Source organism: Aquarana catesbeiana, linkage group LG05, assembly GCF_042186555.1.
Source record: "Aquarana catesbeiana isolate 2022-GZ linkage group LG05, ASM4218655v1, whole genome shotgun sequence".
Classification (NCBI taxonomy): domain Eukaryota; kingdom Metazoa; phylum Chordata; class Amphibia; order Anura; family Ranidae; genus Aquarana; species Aquarana catesbeiana.
In genome coordinates, this window is record NC_133328.1 from 72,379,640 (window position 1) to 72,402,106 (window position 22,467).

Here is a 22,467-nt window from a genome sequence, read left to right on the forward strand (position 1 = left end):
GGCCAAGTACAGAGATATCCTGGACGAAAACCTTCTCTAGGGTGCTCAGGACCTCAGACTGGGCCGAAGGTTTACCTTCCAACAAGACAATGACCCTAAGCACACAACTAAAATAGCGAAGGAGTGGCTTCACAACAACTCCGTGACTGTTCTTGAATGGCCCAGCCAGAGCCCTGACTTAAACCCAGTTGAGCATCTCTGCAGAGACCTAAAAATGGCTGTCCACCAACGTTTACCATCCAACCTGACAGAACTGGAGAGGATCTGCAAGGAGGAATGGGAGAGGATCTCCAAATCCAGGTGTGAAAAACTTGTTGCATCTTTCCCAAAAAGACTCATGGCTGTATTAGATCAAAAGGGGCTTCTACTAAATACTGAGCAAAGGGTCTGAATACTTAGGACCGTGTGATATTTCAGTTTTTCTTTTTTAACCACTTGCCGCCCGCCATATAGCAGAATGACGGCGGCAAAGTGGTTTCAAAATCCTGACTGGACGTCATATGATGTCCGCAGGATATGGGGGCGCGCATTGCAGCGATCGTTGTTGCGGTGTGTCAGTCTGACACCCCGCAGCACCGATCTAGGTAAAGAGTCTCTGATGGAGACTCTTTACCACGTGATCAGCCGTGTCCAATCATGGCTGATCACGATGTAAATAGGAAGAGCCGGTGATCGGCTTTTCCTCACTCGCATCTGACAGATGCGAGTAGAGGAGAGCCGATCGGCTGCTCTCCTGAAAGGGGGGTCTGTGCTGATTGTTTATCAGCACAGCCCCCCCTCGGATCCTACCCAGGACCACCAGGGAAGCCGCCCAGGACCACCAGGGAAGCGATCCACACTGGACCACCAGGTATGCCCCTAGACCACCAGGGAAATGCCACTGTGTGCCCAGGCAGCTGCCAATCTGTGCCCAGGCAGCTGCCAGTCAGTGCCCACTTCAATGCCTACCACTGCCAGTGCCACCAGGGATGCCCATCAGTGCCTCATATCAGTGCCGCGTATCAGTGCCCATCAGTGCTACATATCAGTGCCCATCAGTGCCACATATCAGTGCCCATCAGTGCCGCCTATCAGTGCCGCCTATCAGCGCAACTCTATCAGTGCCCAGCAGTGCCGCCTTTCATTGCCCATCTTTGTCGCCTATCAGTGCCACCCAGTGCCACCCATCAGTGCTCATCAGTGCCGCCTATCAGTGCTGCATATGAGTGCCACCTACCAGTGCAGCATATCAGTGCCCATCGTCAGTGCCCGTCAGTGCCCGCTCATTGGTGCCACCTCATCGGTGCCGCCGTATCAGTGCCTGTCAGTGCCGCCTTATCAGTGCCCATCAGTGAAAGAGAAAACTTACTTATTTACATTTTTTTTAACAGAAACAAAAGTAAAACTTTTATTTTTTTCAAAATTTTCGGTCTTTATTTATTTGTTTAGCAAAAAATAAAAACCGCAGAGGTGATCAAATAACACCAAAAGAAAGCTCTATTTGTGGGAACAAAATGATAAAAATTTAGTTTGGGTACAGTGTAGCATGACCACGCAATTGTCATTCAAACTGCGACAGCGCTTAAAACTGAAAATTGGTCTGGGCAGGAAGGTGTCTAAGTGCCTGGCATTGAAGTGGTTAATAAATCTGCAAAAATGTCAACAATTCTGTGTTTTTCTGTCAATATGGGGTGCTGTGTGTACATTAATGAGGAAAAAAAATGAACTTAAGTCAGTGGTTCTCAACCTGGGGTCGGGACCCCCTCGGGGGTCAAATGATGATCTGCCAGTGTCATCAAATCCTTGGCTGCTTCTGAAGCCCGCACCGCTCTCCCAGCCTTTTCGTGGCCGCCCAGCAGGGCTGTCCCTGGAGCCCACAGCTGCTCGCCGTCTGGAGGAGACCCTATCTCCTGATTTCGGCATAGGTGTCAGTGCTACGAAACACCACAAAGCCAGAGACACAGAAAGTAACACTACCTGTGATTATAGTTGCCATTAAAAGTCCCCACTACAGTTCTCAGATCAGCAGATGACCTTGATCAAGAGGACCTAAGTTGGCTGATCAGAACTCCCCGCCAACATTGCCATTCATCCCATTCCCCCCATTCCCTCACACCCCCACCAATGAGTGAGAGAAGGAATAAAAGTAGAGAATACATGGAAGGGACAGGAAAAGAGGGGGAGGAACAAAGAAAAAGGGAGAAAAAGAATAAGAGAAAGAACAAGAAAGATGGCTAGAAAGAGGGATGGGGAAAAACAAACAAGAAATTAGGATAGAGAGAGATAAAAGGGAAAGAAAGGAGAACAAAGAGAAAGAGTGGTACATCCTAAAATGTACCATAAAGGGTTTTAATACTGTACGAGTGGAAAGGACTCAGGGAGCGCTAAATGTCTATGGGTTAGGGGTGCAAATGACTTGTCTTGCCTTGGGTGCTGACAACCCATGCTATGAAAATAATTTTACGGTTGGGGGTCTCCACAACTTGGGAAATTTTATCAAGGGGTCACGGCACTAGAGAGGTTAAGAACCACTGACTTAAGTGATTTTAGTAAATGGCTGCAATATAACAAAGAGTGAAAAATTTAAGAGGGTCTGAATACTTTTCGTCCCCACTGTAGAAATCAGGGAGAATTACCATGTATGATTTACGTCATCCATGTACCTGGAATCCAAATGGAGAGAAGCACTGCTCTAGGTGAGTGACAAGTAAACCCCTTCATAGTCCTTGTTTGTAGGTGCCTGCCCGGCTTGCTACTACATATTTCGAAGAGAAGAGGAGGATGGTCACACACCACAATTTGCTGTATATATTTTATATATATATATATTTCTAACCATAGTCCAGGTAAATAGATGAGAAGAGGAGGATGGCTGTACAGCACAGCAGGACACTTTCCATTAGCAAAAAGTGTATTCCAAGCAATATCTGCAAGACATGCAGCACAAGATACAGGAGATGTTTCACACAACAAACAGTTATGACTAAGCACTTTGTTGTGTGAAACCCGTCAACATCTCCTGTATCTTGTGCTGCATGTCTTGCTGATATTGTTTGGAATAACCTTTTTGCTATTGGAAAGTGTTCAGGTGGCCTGCTGTGGTGTGTGGCCATCCTCCTGTTCTCATCCAGGTACCTGGATTATGATTTGATATATATATATATATATATATATATATATATATATATATATATAGCAAATTGTGGCTCTTAACACTAAACTATATGAACATCCAAACGTGGCAATATATAGTATATAGTAGCAATGAATAGATCAGCTTTTCTCAAACTTAATATTACAAAGGAACCCTTGATATATTTTTTTGGATCAGGGAACCCCTTAAGACACCCTTACAGACAGCTAAGATAAATGTGTTGTGTTGCTGGCTCTGCCAAGTGGTGTTGGACCCCAAACTATCCTGGCATCAGATGGGAGGTCAATTGGCAAAAGATCAATGAACCCTTAGTAACCTTTGGAGGAAGCCTAGAGTTCAGAATGTTTGCAATAGATTGACAGGCAGATCATCTGGAGGGTAGCCCCATCCTCATCAAAGGTACAACAACACACCAGATTCCTAGACTCACTCAATGCAGCTAAAGACCCACAGTGTGTGCCTGCACCTAATCTAAAAATGACCGACTTAAAATACATTTCAATGCTTTTTATGTAGATGGGACCAACTCCATTGTAAACTCACTCTTAATATATTTATTTCCATGTAGATATTTCTCTGTTTTGGTGTTAATATTTGTAACATTTAGAAACCACACATTGGAGAGACAGCTTGGGACAGCAGTATGACTTGCTCATCATGTGCTGAGTTTTTGGAAATGTTAAGGGAATTGTCCCATGCCTGGGTACCTTTCCTTTGCTATGAGTAGCAGTCGTCTTCTTTTGCTTTGTTGGATTATGGGTGGTCTCCCACTCATCACAATTCGAACATGAATGTGTAATGAGTGAATGCTCACTCCAGGATTTCCTCCACTACATCCACATTTTAACACGTCTCATTTGAGCTGAATATTTATTTACCAGTAGACATAAGTGTCCTGTACTGTTATAGTTTCCTTTTTTTATCCGGTTTCCCTGAACACATCAACAGTTTCTCACACATCAGCAGCACACAAGTCATTGTCTGAGGAACTGAGAGGAAGTGGCACTTCCATGATTTTGATTCTTTAGTTTAGTTCAATTCTTATCTTTCCATCTTTACAACAAACAAAGCTTTAACACCTATGGTATACCGACTGACAGGAAAGTCACTGTCATCTGAGAATAGTTTCTCTTGGGTCTTCTTTTTTTTTTGACTATCAAATTAACCACTTCGGCCCTGGAAGATTTTGCTGCTGAATGACCGGGCCATTTTTTGTGATTCAGCACTGCGTCACTTTAACTGACAATTGCTTGGTCATGTGACATTGTGCCGAAAAAAAATTGACATTCTTTTTTTCCAACAAATAGAGCTTTCTTTTGGTGGTATTTGATCACCTCTGCGGTTTTTATTTTTTGCGCTATAAACAAAAAAAGAGCAACAATTTTGAAAAAAAAGCAATATTGTTTACTTTTTGCTATAATAAATATCCCCCAAAAATATATAAAAATCAAATTTTTTCCTCAGTTTAGGCTGATATGTATTCTTCTAAATATTTTAGGTAAAAAAATTGCAATAAACGTATATTGATTGGTTTGCGCAAAAGTTATAGCGCCTACAAAATAGGGGATAGTTTTATGGCATTTTTATTATTCTTTTTTTTTTATTAGTAATGACTGCGACATTATGGCGGACACATCGGACACTTTTGATACTATTTTGGGACCATTGTCATTTATAACGCGATCAGAGCTATAAAAATGCACTGATTACTGTGTAAATGACACTGGCAGGGAAGGGGTTAACCACTAGGGGGTGATGAAGAGGTTAAGTGTGTATTAGGGAGTGATTCTAACTGTGGAGGGGAGGGGGCTACCTAGGACATGACAGCAATCACGGCTCTCGATCACAGGGAGCAGCAGATCTCTGTCATTACACAAGGCAGAACGGGGAAATGCCTTGTTTACAGGGGGTGGTAAAGGGGGTCTGACGAAGGAGCCGCACATGCTCCGAAACGTGTTACCACCCCCTTCTCTACACTGACACCATCAGCCTTGTGTGTCCCGCAGTGAATACAGGCTTCCCTGCTGCCTCCTCTTTCCAACACGCATGAGAATGCTTTACAGCTGCTGGACGGCTCTGCACTGCTCTCTACCACCGTGCTGAGGATGGACACATGCCACAGATGAGGACTCCTGATTTTATCATGTCTTTTAACACTCAACAATCTTGTAAGTGCTTTTAACCCTTTGTGCACTCTATTAAATTTTACATACTGCACTTAGAGGCACCTTTCTTTTCCTTTTTTGATCCTTTAATTTAATTGGAAGCTCACAATAAAAAGTAAATCTAGGCAAGAGCTAACAATATTAAACTAAATGTAAAGCTGACCATATGTTATACAATTTTCTTGTTCAATTTCCTTTAGATTTATCTTCAACTGTGTAGTAGAAGGGCCTGCCTGATTGCATACAAAATTGAAAGTGTTTAGGTGTGACCTTATATTATGTGGTTTTGGTAAATCTAAAGAAAAGTTGTAGAAGAAAATTGTATAATGTATGGGCAGCCTAACCCATGTGCCTTTCCAAAGGTCTGAATGTCCACTCGGTGTACCTTAATGTGTTTGTTACGCCAACATTTCATATTCCTGATATGTGGCTGTTGTACCATGTACTTATAAAAAAAAATATCCTGCTCTCTTTGTATTGCCTCCTTTGTGTGCAATCCCTGGTGTTCAAAAACTGACCACACTAAGCAGGAGAGCACAGGGTGGTCAGTTCTCTAGCTCTGCTGGGTACTCAGCCTGCCCTATGCCAATGATCAGACTTATCCTGACACGCCTCCCCCCACACCCACCCACACAGCCTTTCACTGGGAAGATCAGTGTGCTACTGCTTCTCCTCCTCCAGCTCTTACACAGCTGAGAAGAGAGGGAACAGAAAGAATGTGATCACTTATGAAAAAATAAAGGAAAATAAAAAGGTACTTATAATTTTTTTTGTATCTATAAACAAATGTTTTGCCTTTCATTTTTATTTTTAACTTGAATGGGTTGTTTAACAAGGTAATTGTTTACAATCAATTTAAGTTAGAGTAAGGGAGGGTTGTGTAGCCCATCAGTTTTTTTTTGCCATCTGTGTCCTATTGGGGAGATTTCCCTGCACTTCCTGCCCCATACCCAAAGCAGGAAGTGAAGGGAAATCACTCGATAATGAGGGAATCACTGGTTGTCACAAGAACCAGTGTGCCCATTGGAAGATTCCCTCTCTATTCCTGGTGTCAGTCAAATACTTGGGCTTTCTTTCACTTTCAGTAATAACAATAAACAGTACAAATAGAGAGGGTCAATCTCTTTAATGGGGGCATAGGAGAGTAGAAGTAATAAGCCAATATTTACCTGTGTTCTATAACATAGATATCATGCTACACCAGGGCGGCCCATCCATTAAGGGAGCACGGGTGCCCCCCCCCATTGCCGCCTCTCCTATCCATGCAATCCAGCCTCTTTCAGGACACCGGCGCATGAATTCCAATGAGGAGGGGCTGTTTTTTTTGAAGCACCGATTAGAGCCAGAGGCTTTAATAGGCTTCAATATAGGATGGGCTCGGGGCGCAGAGAGTGCGCTCCAAGCCCACCCAGGTGTGTTACAACAGTAAATCAATATTCTCTATTGTAACGCTGATCCTCCTCCCGGCCAATCAGGAAGCGGGTTTTGACACCAGTCACCCCATTGGCCGAAAGGTCAGGCGATACTATTGGATGCCTGGGAGGAGGTGGGGAGGAGCTAGAAGCCACCATGGAGGAGAGGACTCAGAGCCGAGTTGCTGCACCACACTGCCTGCCACCCGCCATGATGGGATAAGTGTCGGACCGACCAACAAACAGCAAGGGGGTGAGTGCGGCATGGGGGGATGGCTGGTTGTTTGCCAGCCGCCACTGTGCTGCAGTGTTAATTTCGACGACTAAAACTTTTTAATCGATTAGAAGTCTGCGCTTAGGATTAAATCAGGGCTGCTGCCTCCCCTTATTTAATTCCTAATAAGGAGTTAATTGAATATACTAAAAACAAGACTGGGGAAATTGGCGCTGCCCTACTATAATAAATTTGCCCAAACCATGCAAATAGTGCATAAATATGTGAAACAGAAACAAAAAACAAAAAAGGGGGGTACTATTGTAAATGACCTGCCCCTACCTATGTGCTAAAATTATAATAGAGTAGAAAATTATTTTTATATATTTCTTAAACGTGAACGTGTGACTCCTATATGTATCTTAAATAGATATCAAATTGTGCAGATATAGTTAAAAAGTGCTCCACCTCTATTGCAACATTCAGAAAGTGTCAATCAAATACCGCAAGATTAGGGGTTACCATTAATCATGTGGGGGTTTCCTCATAATCCCCAAGCCCATAATAACAAAAGTGCACTGTGCAACAAATAAATAAAACAAGGTACATTAAACTAATAATTGCTAGATTCCATATAGACTCAGTTCATAAGAGCAAAAACCTTAGGAGCATAAGTCCGAACTATAGTATTGATGTAAAAAGTCCAAAAAAGTACATCTATAAAATAAAAACCAAACCAAGGAATAAAACTTATTTAAAAAAGGAATATTTAGGTGCGTCAGGATTAAAAATGCATTCCCAGCTGTCCAGGGGGTGATATTCGGTGACTTCTGTGCATACAGGAACTGGTGACTTCAAGTGCTCCCCCCCGTGCTCCCCCACTCACAGGACTCCGTCACCCTCAAAGGGGTATTAGGCAAGAGAGTGGGTGCCTCAGGATGGCTGCTGTTGTAGGGTGTCCCTCTCCCGTTCTGCTTATTCGTTCATGGATCCCTCCTTCTGTGCTGATGTTAAAGTTTCCCTTATCTGGATCTGGATGTTATCACTAATTCCCACCTCCGTGTTGTTTGAAACGTAGCTGTCAAGAGAGGAAGCTTCAGGATAGGACATGGCCACGTGACAGGTCACAATGATAAGAATGGACTAAAACTCTTCACAAAGGTAGAAGACAATCTTCAAAAAAGGGTCCACAACAGGGCTAATAATGACTTCAAAGACCTGCAAAGCTGCCCCTTGCACGTCTTCGAGCGGCTTGTGAGGGTCCACCTTAACCTTCCACGTTGTTTGGAAGACCACCAGAAAGGCGAAGTTCTAGCTGACCTTCCAGGAATCCTGCAGCTTTTTCAAAATTAGGTTAGCTGTTGTCCTTGAAGCCCCTCAAATCCATGTTTCACAATTTTTTGGACGCAATGGACAGTCCCAGGAGGCTCGCTTTTTTTTTTTTTTGCTCAGTTTTAACTGAGCAAAAAAAAAAAAAAAAGCGAGCCTCCTGGGACTGTCCATTGCGTCCAAAAAATTGTCAAACATGGATTTGAGGGGCTTCAAGGACAACAGCTAACCTAATTTTGAAAAAGCTGCAGGATTCCTGGAAGGTCAGCTAGAACTTCGTCTTTCTGGTGGTCTTCCAAACAACGTGGAAGGTTAAGGTGGACCCTCACAAGCCGCTCGAAGACTTGCAAGGGGCAGCTTTGCAGGTCTTTGAAGTCATTATTAGCCCTGTTGTGGACCCTTTTTTGAAGATTGTCTTCTACCTTTGTGAAGAGTTTTAGTCCATTCTTATCATTGTGACCTGTCACGTGGCCATGTCCTATCCTGAAGCTTCCTCTCTTGACAGCTACGTTTCAAACAACACGGAGTGAGTGGGGGAGCACGGGGGGGAGCACTTGAAGTCACCAGTTCCTGTATGCACAGAAGTCACCGAATATCACCCCCTGGACAGCTGGGAATGCATTTTTAATCCTGACGCACCTAAATATTCCTTTTTTAAATAAGTTTTATTCCTTGGTTTGGTTTTTATTTTATAGATGTACTTTTTTGGACTTTTTACATCAATACTATAGTTCGGACTTATGCTCCTAAGGTTTTTGCTCTTATGAACTGAGTCTATATGGAATCTAGCAATTATTAGTTTAATGTACCTTGTTTTATTTATTTGTTGCACAGTGCACTTTTGTTATTATGGGCTTGGGGATTATGAGGAGACCCCCACATGATTAATGGTAACCCCTAATCTTGTGGTATTTGATTGACACTTTCTGAATGTTGCAATAGAGGTGGAGCACTTTTTAACTATATCTGCACAATTTGATATCTATTTAAGATACATATAGGAGTCACACGTTCACGTTTAAGAAATATATAAAAATAATTTTCTACGCTATTATAATTTTAGCACATAGGTAGGGGCAGGTCATTTACAATAGTACCCCCCTTTTTTGTTTTTTGTTTCTGTTTCACATATTTATGCACTATTTGCATGGTTTGGGCAAATTTATTATAGTAGGGCAGCGCCAATTTCCCCAGTCTTGTTTTCAGACTAAAACTTTTTAGTCAACTAAATTAATACTATTTTAGTCGACTAAAATACGACTAAAACTAAAACAACTGAGATGACTAAAATACGACTAAAACTAAAATGGAATTTTAGTCAAAAGACTAAAATGGGACTAAAACTAAAATGCCATTTTAGTCAAAAGATTAAGACTAAAACTAAATTGAAATTTGACTTCAAAATTAACACTGGTCTGTAGTGCACGTTCATACCTCAATACCATAAATAACATATCAGATTTTTCACTCCAGCAGTATATAATAAGTTTGGAAATTGTAGAGAAACTAATGCAATACAATTTATTTACACCCATTAGATTTTAGTCGACTAAAATGTACTGGAAATTTAGTCAACTAAAAACGACTTAAACTAAAACAATTGCAGAAGACTAAAATGGGACTAAAACTAAAATGCCATTTTAGTCCTAAGACTAAAACTAAATCAAAATTCACTGCCAAAATTAACACTGCTGTACTGCAAGGTCCATAAAGACATGGATGAGCGAGTTTGGAGTGGAGGAACTTGACTGGCCTGCACAGAGTCCTGATCTCAACCCAATAGAACACCTTTGTGATGAATTAGAGCGGAGACTGTGAGCCAGGCCTTCTCGCCCACCTCAGTGCCTGACCTCACAAATGTGCTTCTGGAAGAATGGTTAAACATTCCCATAGACACACTCCTAAACCTTGTGGGCAGCCTTCCCAGAAGAGTTGAAGCTGTTATAGCTGCAAAGGGTGGGCCAACTTAATATTGAACCCTACGGACTAAGACTGGGATGACATTAAAGTTCATGTGGATATAAAGGCAGGCGTCCCAATACTTTTGGTAATATAGTGTATTCAGGACCTCTATGTATTGTGGCCTTTGTGTTCTTCTACAGCGTGTTGTTAATCTGGGGCAGTGCAGCACACATTATCTTGGAACATCACAATGACATATGCTAGAGAAGCACTTCTCTATATATTTGGGTATATTGCACTATTATATTTTATGAATCTTCACACACACAATGTAGTCAAGAAGATTGTTTCGGCTGTTTATCTGTCACAAGTTCTTTCTTCTGCAAAGCTAGTCAATACTCTGACTTACATTTGTTTTTTAGATTGCAGAAATGTGATTAGAAGATACTGATACATGTTCACAGTGTTACAGCGGATCAATACTTCACATACAGAGATAAATGTATTGTCCTCCCCAATAGTTCTCTCTACTAAACTGCATTGTGAAAAAAGACAGCAGTTCAATATTAAAGTTCATTTAACTACTTCAATACCAGGCACTTACACAGCAATTTTCAGCTTTCAGTGCTGTCGCTGTTTAAATTACATTTGCGCGGTCATACAACACTGTACCCAAACAGAATTTTTATCATTTTGTTCCCACAAATAGAGCTTTCTTTTGGTGGTATTTGATCACCTCTGCGTTTTTTATTTTTTGCTAAACAAATCAAAAAAAGACCTAAAATTTTGAAGAAAAAAAAAAGAAAGTTTTCTTTTGTTTCTGTTATAAAATTTTGTAAATAAGTAAGTTTTCCCCTTCACTGATGGGCACTGATAAGGCGGCACTGATGAGGTGGTACTGATGGGCACTGATAAGGCGGCACTGATGAGGTGGTACTGATGGGCACTGGTAGGCTGCACTGATATGCAGCACTGATGGGCATTGATAGGCGGCACTGAAAAGCTGCACTGATGGTTACTTATGGGTGGCACTGATAGGCGGCACTGCTGGGCACTGATACGTGGCACTGATAGATGGCATTGGCAGGCCAGGCATTGGGGATGGGCACTGATTGGCAGCTCTCTGGGCACTGATTGCCATTTCCCTGGTGGTCTAGGGTGGCATACTTGGTGGTCCAGTGTGGTGGGAATCCCTGGTGGTCCAGGTGTGGGCATCCGAGGGGGGGCTGCGCTGATTAACAATCAGCACAGACCCCCCCCTGTCAGGAGAGCAGCTGATCAGCTCTCCTCTACTTGCTTCTGTCAGACGCGAGCGAGGAAAAGCAGATCAACAGCTCTTCCTGTTTACATTGTGATCAGCCGTGATTGGACACGGCTGACCACATGGTAAAGAGGCTCTTTACCGAGATCGGTGTAGCGGTGTGAGACCGACACACAGCACCACCGATCGCCGTGATGCGTGCCCCCACGGGCGCGCAAGAGCGGTCGTTCTGGAGGGCCGTCCTATGACGTCCACCCAGAACGAGAGCCGTGCCGCCCAGCCGTCATTTGACAGTGGGCGGGAAGCAAGTAGTTAAACTTAAGAGCAGAAAATATAGTGTAGCTTACAAGTTCTTGGTGCTTGCAGTCTTTTTTTTTTGTCAAACTTTTTTTGCCTTTACAATCAGCTGGTGATCCTGCCACTAAAACACTTATGCCGCGTACACACGAGCGGACTTTACTTCAGACTTTGTCCTGCGGACTTTACGACAGACTTTACGAATGAACGGACTTGCCTACACACGATCAACCAAAGTCCGACGGATTTGTACGTGATGACGTACGACCGGACTAAAACAAGGAAGTTCATAGTCAGTAGCCAATAGCTGCCCTAGCGTCGGTTTTTGTCCATCGGACTAGCATACAGACGAGCGGACTTTTCGACCGGACTCGAGTCCGTCGGACAGATATGAAACATGTTGTTTCATTTCCAGGTCCGTCAAACTTTTGGTACAAAAACAGTTTGCTGGAGCCCACACACGATCGAATTGTCCGACGGACTCAGGTTCGCCGGACCAAGTATGCCGTAAGGTCCGGTCGTGTGTACGCGGCATTAGGCTCGGTTCACACCAATACGTTTTTTCATGCTTTTTGCAGCAACGCAGGACATTATTTTTAACATCCTATGGAACACGTTCACATTAATGCATATTTGTGCCTCTGCGTTTTTGGAAAGGGTCAGGGACTTTTTTAAACGCAAAACAGTGCTTTTTTTTTTTTGCTTTTTTTGGTTCAATAAACTTCAACAGAGAAGCTGCAGAAAAGCATTTAGTGCTTTTTTTACTGCAGTTTTACAGCCATTTTCGTTTTTTAACTTGCCCAATAACAAATTTGGCGGGAAAAAAAGCATAAAAAACGCAAAATGCATCAAAATCGCAGCAAAAAGCACAGCAGAAATGCTCAAAAGCAAACTGCCTAGGTGTGAATGGAGCCTTACTGTCCCAAGGTGACAACTCTCAGGCTGCATTTACACCTCAGCGTTTTGAATTGTGGGCAGATTTGTCATGATTCTGCCCACGATTTCAAACGGCAGAACGCACATTTGAGATGTCATTCATTTGAATGGCCCCTAAAATCGCGGTACGTTTCTGTCACGACTGTCACGCGATAAATTGTGCTGCAATCACAGCAACCCGCATTGCGTGAAGCTTGTCGCCCAATAAAAGTTCAGGAGTTACTTTTGGGCGACTTGCACTGCACTGCGACTTTAGATGCCGCTCAAATGAATGGCATCTCAAATATATGTTCTGTGTTTTGTCATTCACACCTCGACGCTTCGAAATCGTGGGCAGGACCACAGCAAATCTGCCCACGGTTCAAAACGCTGAGGTGTGAATGCAGTCTTACTCACCGATGTGCTTCTTGGATTTCTAGTAGAATCAATGGGTACTTTTTGTTACTTATCTAACCAATATAATAAAAGGCTTTCCACAATGTATTTAAGCGATCAAAGGATAAGTGAAATTCATCATTAGGTTTTACACTATAACCACTTGCCCCAGATGGACATATCAGTATGTCTTCTGGCCTACGGTAAGTGGTTCTACCAGAGTCATGGCTGCAGCTACAATTATGGTATGTTTTGTTTTTCAGCAGGTGATGCTGAATGTAAAAGGGATCCGAGTGGCATGATTGCTTTTACATGTGGAGGCAGCCCCCCCTCCACACCCCCCCCCCCTACCCCGCCACCTTCCTGGTGGCCACCCACCTCTCCACCTCAGCCAATCAGAGGAAGCCTTGAATTCTTAAAAAAAAATACAAAACTTCCTGAGAATGGTTGAGAAGTATTCAGCCCAACTCAATTCTGTTGCAGCAGCAGATGGGTAATCCCTGTACTACTGCCGAAACACAGCTATAGATACTTGGATCAGTTTGACCCAAATTATTTAAAGTGAAAGTAAACCTGGAGTTAGGCATTAAGATTGCATTCATCGCCACACTTTTATCATACCAGTTAGTGTTATTGAGCAACAAGGGGCATCAATGTCATATACATAACACAACCCAAGCAATTTGATCAAATGTTATCTATTTTAAATAATTTTAAATAACATTTTGTGTTCCTTTATTGTATACTACAATAGTGTCCTATGTATTCCAAAGGACCTCTGTACTAGTTTGCTTTCATGGTGAAATGAGTGTTAAAGAGCACCTGTATTGTGAAACCTAAAAAAAAAGGCATGCAAGGGACAAAAAGACTATTGCCCATAGGCTTCCTTGTAACTGCTATTTTGCCCATTAATGGCATACAGTACCATATCTTGTTGCACATTGTGTCTCTGGGTAGTGGCAAGGCTTTATCCTAACTTCAAAGCTGCTCCCCTGCCTGGTGGTGTAATGTTCAAAAAGCAGCAAGAGGTAGAAGAACAGAAGAAGCACAAGCAGGGAGATCCTTGCACTGCAGATCCTCAGATACAGCTTATTCTGCAGCACAGAACAGGGAGTAGCACAGTAATAACATTAGAAAATCTTATTCTAAAACTCCTATGAATTAGAAAATATTATTCTAAATCTCCTATGACTAGAAGCCAGAGGCAGCAGTACCTTAGAATTATTTTTTATTTAATTCAGGAACTTTTATAGCGCCGTCAATTTACGCAGCACTTTACATATGCATTGAACATTCACATCAGTCCCTACCCTCAAGGAGCTTACAATCTAAGGTCCCTAACACACATTCATATATACTAGGGCCAATTTAGGCTCGATTCACACCTATGCATGTTGCTTTTGAGCATTTTTGGAGGTTTTTTTTTCATGCTTGGCACGTTTTTGAGCAGCGTTTTTGTAGCGTTTTTGCCGCGATTTGCGTTTTGCGTTTTTTTTTTTTTTTTCATTTTTTTTTACAGTCTTAAAAAAAAATTACAAAAAAAAAAACGGCAAAAACGCACCAAAAACGCACCAAAAACGCTGCAAAAACGGTGCACTTGCGTTTTTGATGCTTGTCCATTGAAATCCATTACATGCAAAACGCTGCTTTTTGCATGAAAAAAAGTCCCCGACCCTTTCCAAAAACGCAGAGATACAAAAAAGCATTGATGTGAACATGTTCCATAGGAACCCATGTTAAAAAATTCCCATGCATTTCGGCAAAATGCATCAAAAAACGCGCTAGTGTGAATGGAGCCTCAGACAGGATCTGATTAACCTACCAGCATGTCTTTAGAGTGTAGGAGGAAACCAGAGTACCCGGAGGAAACTTAGATCGGTGTTTCTCAACTCCAGTCCTCAAGGCTCCCCAACAGGTCATGTTTTCAGGCTTTCCATTATTTTGCACAGGTGATTTGATCAGTTTCACTGCCTTAGTAATTACCACAGGCGTTTTATCTGAGAGAAATCCTGGAAACATGACCTGTTGGAGCACCTTGAGGACTGGAGTTAAGAAACACTGCCTTAGATCTCACGCAGCAGATACACAGCTATGAGGATGCACAGGAAGTGCACTTCTTTTTTAGGAGAAATTCAAGACAAAAGATAAATCTTTCAGGGTACCGCTTAGACACAATTAACATTCCTAGAGATAGCTCTAGATCTACTTTTTGCATTCAGGTCCACTTTAAAAGTATTAGCACATTAACATGCACATAATCTTCAAAGCTTTAATATTAATGTGAATAGTGACAAGCAGTTACAATTGGGGGAGAAACAACTTATTGTCACTTTTGCAGGCATATTTGCGAAAACTCCACTATATATTTATGTGTTCCTATTCAAACAACATACCTAAAATTGATAATGAAGATCTGCCCGCACAGTACAGACAGGATTCATTGTGGCAAACACAGCTGTCCAAACCCCTCATAAACAAAGAGAACTTTGTGGGATTTTTCTTTGCTGGATGGTCCGGGATAGAGCATCTAAAAAAAAAGTACACTGCAATTTTATTATTTTTTTTAGCTATGCTATGTGAATGGGAACTTGTAACGTGTTTGCTGTAAGCTGAAAACTTAGCAAAATTAGCATCACCAATAGATAAATTACTATTTTACACCCTTGATAAATTGCAGGAAGCATCTGAAATGAAACAAAATCTGTGAAAACATCCAATTTAACCTGTTGATTATAAGCTTTTTTTTCTGTCGAGAAAATGAAAATCCACTAAAAATGGTGCACTTATTTAGTAGACAATGCGGTTTATAGGAAGTGCACAAACATTTTAGAATGATTTATTTAGGAAATTAGTTTGTGTTGGAGAAACGCAACCCATAAAATGCTATTTAATTTTGTTCCATTATTATCCACAGATAAAGTGAGCAGCCATCCCTCTTTCCATCCCCTTTTCAAGGTCGTTCAATTGTACTTTTGTTACATTCATATGAGACTATGCCGATTGCCAGTGAATACCAGTGACACTCGGCTCTCTCTCTCATCCTCCCAGTATGTTCTCTAAAACATTTCAACACTAACTACACACCCGCACAATACTAAACCTGAACTGTATTTGTATTTAGTGGCACGTATCACTTTGAAAAATATGATATAAAAAGTGAAATATTAGTGTTCCAACGTGTGTAGTGGCGTATATTTTTGTATTTAGTGGCGACAAAGCCTTTTCTTTCCATTCCATAGCATTCTTTTCTAGATTAGTCTAAATTTTGTTATGTTAAAACTCTATTTCCGAAATGCAAACAGTGTAAGTACCTGAATTTGATTGTACAGCAGCATTCATACTGGGGAAGGGAAGTGCAATGGGCATGCTGATAGGAGGAAAGAGCAGAGTGACCAATAGATGAGTTTATCAGTTTGCTGCTTCTCATTTACTACTACAGGCATGGGAAGGGGTGAGCACCTGGAAGTGCTTCTGAACCCACCAGACAGGGCTACACTGTATGGCAGAACTGTATAAATCTAAAGACAAGATAGACATACACATAATTTGGCATAATCTGTTTATCTGGAGCTCAGCTTAAATAAAAAAATAAAAAGTGAAAGACATTCTATCGAGCACTTAAATGTCATGGTCAATGATCCAGTGGTTCTAGTAATGTTTACTGTACACACTAGAGCAGGGGTAGGCAACCTCGTCCTGCCAGCTGTGGTGAAACTACAAATCCCATCGTAACTCTAGGAGTCATGCCTGTGATTGTCAGGGTCTTGCAATGTCTCATGGGACTTGTAGTTTATAAACAGCTGAAGGGCTGAGGTTGCCTACTCCTGCCCTAAAATGTAGAACTAGCCTATGGAGGTTGGTTTGACTAGAGAAATAGATGAAGTAATCTGGTTTGAGCTTCAAACCTCCGTCAAGTTGGGTGATGCACCTACAGTATTTTTAAGAACCCGTGTCAATAGATTTTTGTTTGCTTCAAGCAGTATTTGCATTCCAATACAAGTCTATAGCAGGGATAGACAACCTGGGGCCCTCCAGCTGTTGTGGAACTACATTTCCCATGAGGCATTGCAAGGCTGGCAGTAACAATTACTCCCAGAGGCATGATGGGACTTATAGTTCTGCAACAGCTGGAGGGCCCCGGGTTGCCTACCCCTGGCCTATAGGATTGCAAAACCCTCTTGAAGCAGGTCAAATGCACCTCTCAATAAATTCTGATTGATCTCAGAAGGGTCTCAAACTGATATCGTCAACACAAGGACTTTGAATGCCTGTTGGACATGGTCAAACATCCTCATCACACAAGTAAACGCAGCACCAGCTATTTGCTTTCCATTGGTCAGGATCTAGATCTAGCTGAGGCACACTGAAGGAAAAAGTCTCAGAATAAACAGGCTGCATTCTAGGAGTACAAGAGCCCAGTAAAGCAGGCCATAGATCAAGGATCTTCAAACTACGGCCCTCCAGCTGTTCCAGAACTACACATCCCATAAGGCATTGTAAAACTTTGACATTCACAGACATGACTAGGCATGATGGGAACTGTAGTTCCTGAACAACTGGAGGGCCGTAGTTTGAAGACCCCTGCCATAGATGGTGCAAATTTCTTTCCTGTAACCACGATTCCCCCATCAACACAGTGCTGACAGGGGAATCCCTCCGCCAAGCTATTGTCTGTCATTACTGCTAGTGGCTATAGCAGCCGCTAGCAATAATCGCACGTAAATCCGGTACGCTGGTTGCTCCCAAGTTGATTAATCAATCAACTTGGTACATTCAGCCTGCCCACACATGGTTCGAATCTTGGCCGGTTCCTGCTGAACCGGCTGAGATTCGAACGGTCTATGGCTGGCCTAACTGATAAGGTGCTCCAAAAACAATGGAAAAAGTCACTAATGAGTGAAAATGGTAGCTCTGCCTAGAATGCTTCAAAGTATATTTTGACTGTTCACACATGGTACAGAACATGAAAAGAAATGGGCCATCACTTTGCAAGAGAATTTTCTTAGTGAATGTGGTGAAGTTTCACTTTTCAAAGAATATGCAATCACAGGCACAGAAAATATACAAAGAAAAATGGCATTTTTGCTTGCACATGATTGGATTATGAAAGTCAGAAGAGCTTCACCTCATTCACTAAGCTCTAAGGAAAATGTCCCTGCAAAGTGCATCTACCCCTTTAAAATGAACAATGAATGAATGTTTGCCTTTAGTAAATCAACCCCCAATAATGAAATCAGAAGGAGCCAAGGTAGTTGTATTCTTTAACCACTTCAGCCCCGGAAGAATTTACCCCTTTTAACGACCAGAACAATTTTTGCGATACGGCACTGACAATTGTGCGGTCGTGTGATGTTGCACCCAAACAAAATTGATGTCCTTTTTTCCCCACAAATAGAGATTTCTTTTGGTGGTATTTGATCACCTCTGCGGTCTTTATTTTTTGCGCTATAAATAAAAAAAGATCGACAATTTTGAAAAAATAAAACTATATTTTTTACTGTTTACTATAATAAATATCCCCCCCAAAAAATATAAAAAAACAAATTTCTTCCTCAGTTTAGGGCGATATGTATTCTACATATTTTTGGTAAAAAAAAATTGCAATAAGCGTATATTGATTGGTTTGCACAAAAGTTATAGCGTCTACAAAATAGGGGATAGATTTATGACATTTTTATTATCTTCTTTTTTTTTATTAGTAATGGCGGCGATCTACGATTTTTATTGTGACTGCGACATTGCGGTGGACAGATCGGGCACTTTTGACACTATTTTGGGACCATTGACATTTATACAGCAATCAGAGCTAAAAATAGCCACTGATTACTGTATAAATGTCACTGGCAGGCAAGGGGATAACACAAGGGGTTAACTGTGTTCCCTCAGTGTGATCACTGCTCCTGATCATTGGGAGCAGTAGATCCCCTGTCATGTCACTAGGCAGAACAGGGAAATGCCTCTCTGTGTCACAATCGCGGGCCACCGGCGGACATCGAATTTCCTGCTGTATAGGTTTTTTTCAGTTATCTTTCAGTGCACTCAATGAGCTTTAACACCCTGGATTGTGAGCTGTTCACAAACTTAGATATAGTTCATAGTTTCGTAGCATAGATGTAAACATAGTTGGGAAGTCAACATTTTCCAGTTCCTTCTAGCACTTCACTATTAATCAGAGAGAGAGACCACGTTTTCAGGTCAATAATGAAGAGCCGGAGGGGCAGGTCAAGGCACCACTGGCCTTCATCTACATCCTGCTGCCAGTTTGCAGTGTTAACTCCTGACGGCTACAGCGCTGATCTGCTTTGCCGGGAAGGTGTCAATAGATGTCCTCCCCTTAGCAAGCTGGCCACGCTCCCCTGCAGGGTGGGCACGGCGCACGCTGTGATCACCCAAGTCATCGAGACTCGGGTGATCACAGATCGGAGTAAGGGGTCGATCCCGACCCTTTGGAAAACGAAAAAGAGCACGCATACAAAAAGCACTTATATGGAAATATATATAAGTAAATCTGTGCATACAAATTAATACAAACTTCATAGTGCATATGATAAATGTATCATAAAATATAAAAAAAAAAGTCCTTCAATGTGTAAATAGAAAAATATATATATATAAAAATATATTAGACCATAAACAATAAAAAATCCATATGTTAATCTCTGAATTCCTGACCCCTTACCACGTGATCAGCCAATGACAGCTGATCACGTGATGTAAACAGAGAATCAGTAATCGTCTTTTTTTTTCTCACGCTAACAGCGTGAGGAGAAAAAAAAGCTGATCACCGGCTTCTGTTGAAGGGACATCCGTCCCGAGCAGGGAGAGGCGAAGCCACCTCATATGTGCCCACAGTGCCCACCAATCAGTGCCCACAAATACAGCAGTGCCACCTATCAATGCCCACGAGTGCCACCTATCAATGCCCACGAGTGCCACCTATCAATGCCCACCAGTGGTGCCTCATCAGTGCCACCTAGAAGTGCTGCCTATCAGTATCACCTACCAGTACTGATCAGTGCCCATCACTGCCACCCATCAGTGCCAACTATCAGTGCCACCTATTAGTAGCCTTCAGTGTCACCTATTAGTAGCCTTCAGTGTCACCTATCAATGCCCTTCAGTGCCGCTTATCAGTGCCCATCAGAGCAGCCTATCGGTGCCCATCAGTGCAGCCTCATCAGTGTACATCAATGAAGGAGAAAAATTACCTGTTTGCAAAATTTATTAACAAAATATAAAACGGTTTTGTATTTTTTTTTAAATCGGTCCTTAATTAAAAAAAAATAAATAAAAAACCCAGAGGTGATCAAATACCAGCAAAAGAAAACTCTATTTATGGGAAAAAAATTATAAAAATTCCATTTGGGTACAGTGTTGTATGACTGTGCAATTGTCATTCAAAGTGACAGCGCTAAAAGCTGAAAACTGGTCTGGGCAGGAGGGGGGTTTAGGTGCCCAGTAAGCAAGTGGTTAAAATCTAAGTTTAGTCAAAATTTGTTTTTGAAAAATCAGCACAAGGTACTTTAGATTTAATGAGAAGTGCCCCTTGAGCTGTTGGCTGCTCTCAAAGTGGATGTAAACCCTCACATATACCCAGTGAAGTGAACAGCCTCAGATGATGCACAGAGATGAAACAAATGTCCTACATACATTTTACATGTATATCTGCTGTCTTCAGCTTTATATATCCTTTAAAAAGTGTACATCGTGTTACAGATTTTCTCTTCCTGTTCCACTGGGAGTGGATTATTGGCATACAGCCAAGACAGCTGATTGGAGGAAAGGCACACACCCTCCACTCCACATTGGCAAAGAAAGGAAGGAATGTGCAGAGCTCTGCTCTGGGAAGTCAAGTTCTGTGCTAATCTATTCACAGCAACCTCCCACAACACAAATTTCAGGCTGCTTTTATCTCCCGTCTCGGAGAACTTGTCAGAAGTTATCAGGTTTATAACAGAGCTACAGAACAGCAGAAACACACAGGACGTAGTGCTTTGAAGAGAGATAAGAAAACACTTCAGATATATGTGCTTAGCTCAAATTTTACAAATCAGGGTTATATCCACTTTAAGTGAACTCCGAAGTCCTCTGCCAATCTACTCAACCCATACCCCCTCATTTGTAATCTTACAGTGCGGTGGGGGTTAATATGATTGCTTAGCCTGTCACAGCCACTGCTCATGCAGACTATGCTCTCCCTATCTACCCATCATCTGCATTCATAGAAGATATATTACAACTTTCATCAATGAAAATCAATCTATGAATGGAGGAGGCAGACTGTTCATTCATCTGGCAATCCTCCATTCATAAAGTGCTTTTCATTGATTGAAACTATGGCACAACTTCTATGAATGGTGGGTGTGCGGAAAGGGTGGCCATAATCAGTACTCTTGATGAGGCCATGTGCGCTGCACTATACTGTATTAGCATCGGCTACATCCAGTAAGCAGCCCTGTGTTCTGCAGAAGTATGGATGATTTCCTGTCTGTTCCTGGAACTAAATCTAGATCACCTGAATGCTTCTCTGCCGTTCAGGAGGAGCACTGTAATTTAACCAGTGAATACAAGTCTTCCATCTGATTGGCTGAGATGGAAAGGCAAGCGTATGACATCACAATTCCGACCTCAGCCAGTCAGAAGAAGCCTTTTATTCACCTGAAGAAAACACAAGGCTTCTTCTGAAAGGCTGAGAATCATTCAGGCTGACTCAATTTATTACCACCAGTAGTCATCCATACTTCTGTAGAACACAGCATTACATACTAAATGTAGCTGATGCTACTACAGTACAAAACAGTACCGCGCCGACAGCAGCCACATCAGTTAGCAATGGAAATAGTTCATTTGAGCCAGCCAGTTTGGCCAAAAAAAACCCCAAGTCAAATTAACATGGCATTATACTTTAAAGGCATAGTTAACCTATAAAGAAAAAATAATACATACAATTTTTACAGTAAAAAATGGTGCATTTATTTTTTCCATGGGAGCCTGAAAAGCATTGCCCGTGTAATCAGGAGATTTCAGGTGCAATGTCAGGCTCATGCAGACTATTCCTCCAGCTTTCTGCCCGTACCTCTTTATGGGTTTTCAGTTTGAAAACTGGAGGGAATAGACCAGGAGTACACCGATTACCACATTCTTAATCTATTAAAGCGACAAGCCCGTCTGCTGCAGTGGCAGATGGTACTTGTAGTTTATTCATTCACAGGTCTCTGGGAGAGGACTACATGTTACACCTTAAATACGAGGGTAACATGTTCCAAAAGGTGAACTTGGCATTTAAAGTGGTTGTAAAGGCATTACTTTAATGCATTCTCTGCATTAACCACTTAAAGACCAGGCATTTTCTGGCACTTTTTTGTTTACATGTGAAAATCATCTTTTTTTTTTTTTGTGCTAGAAAATCAGTTAGAACCCCCAAAAATATATTTTTTTAAAGC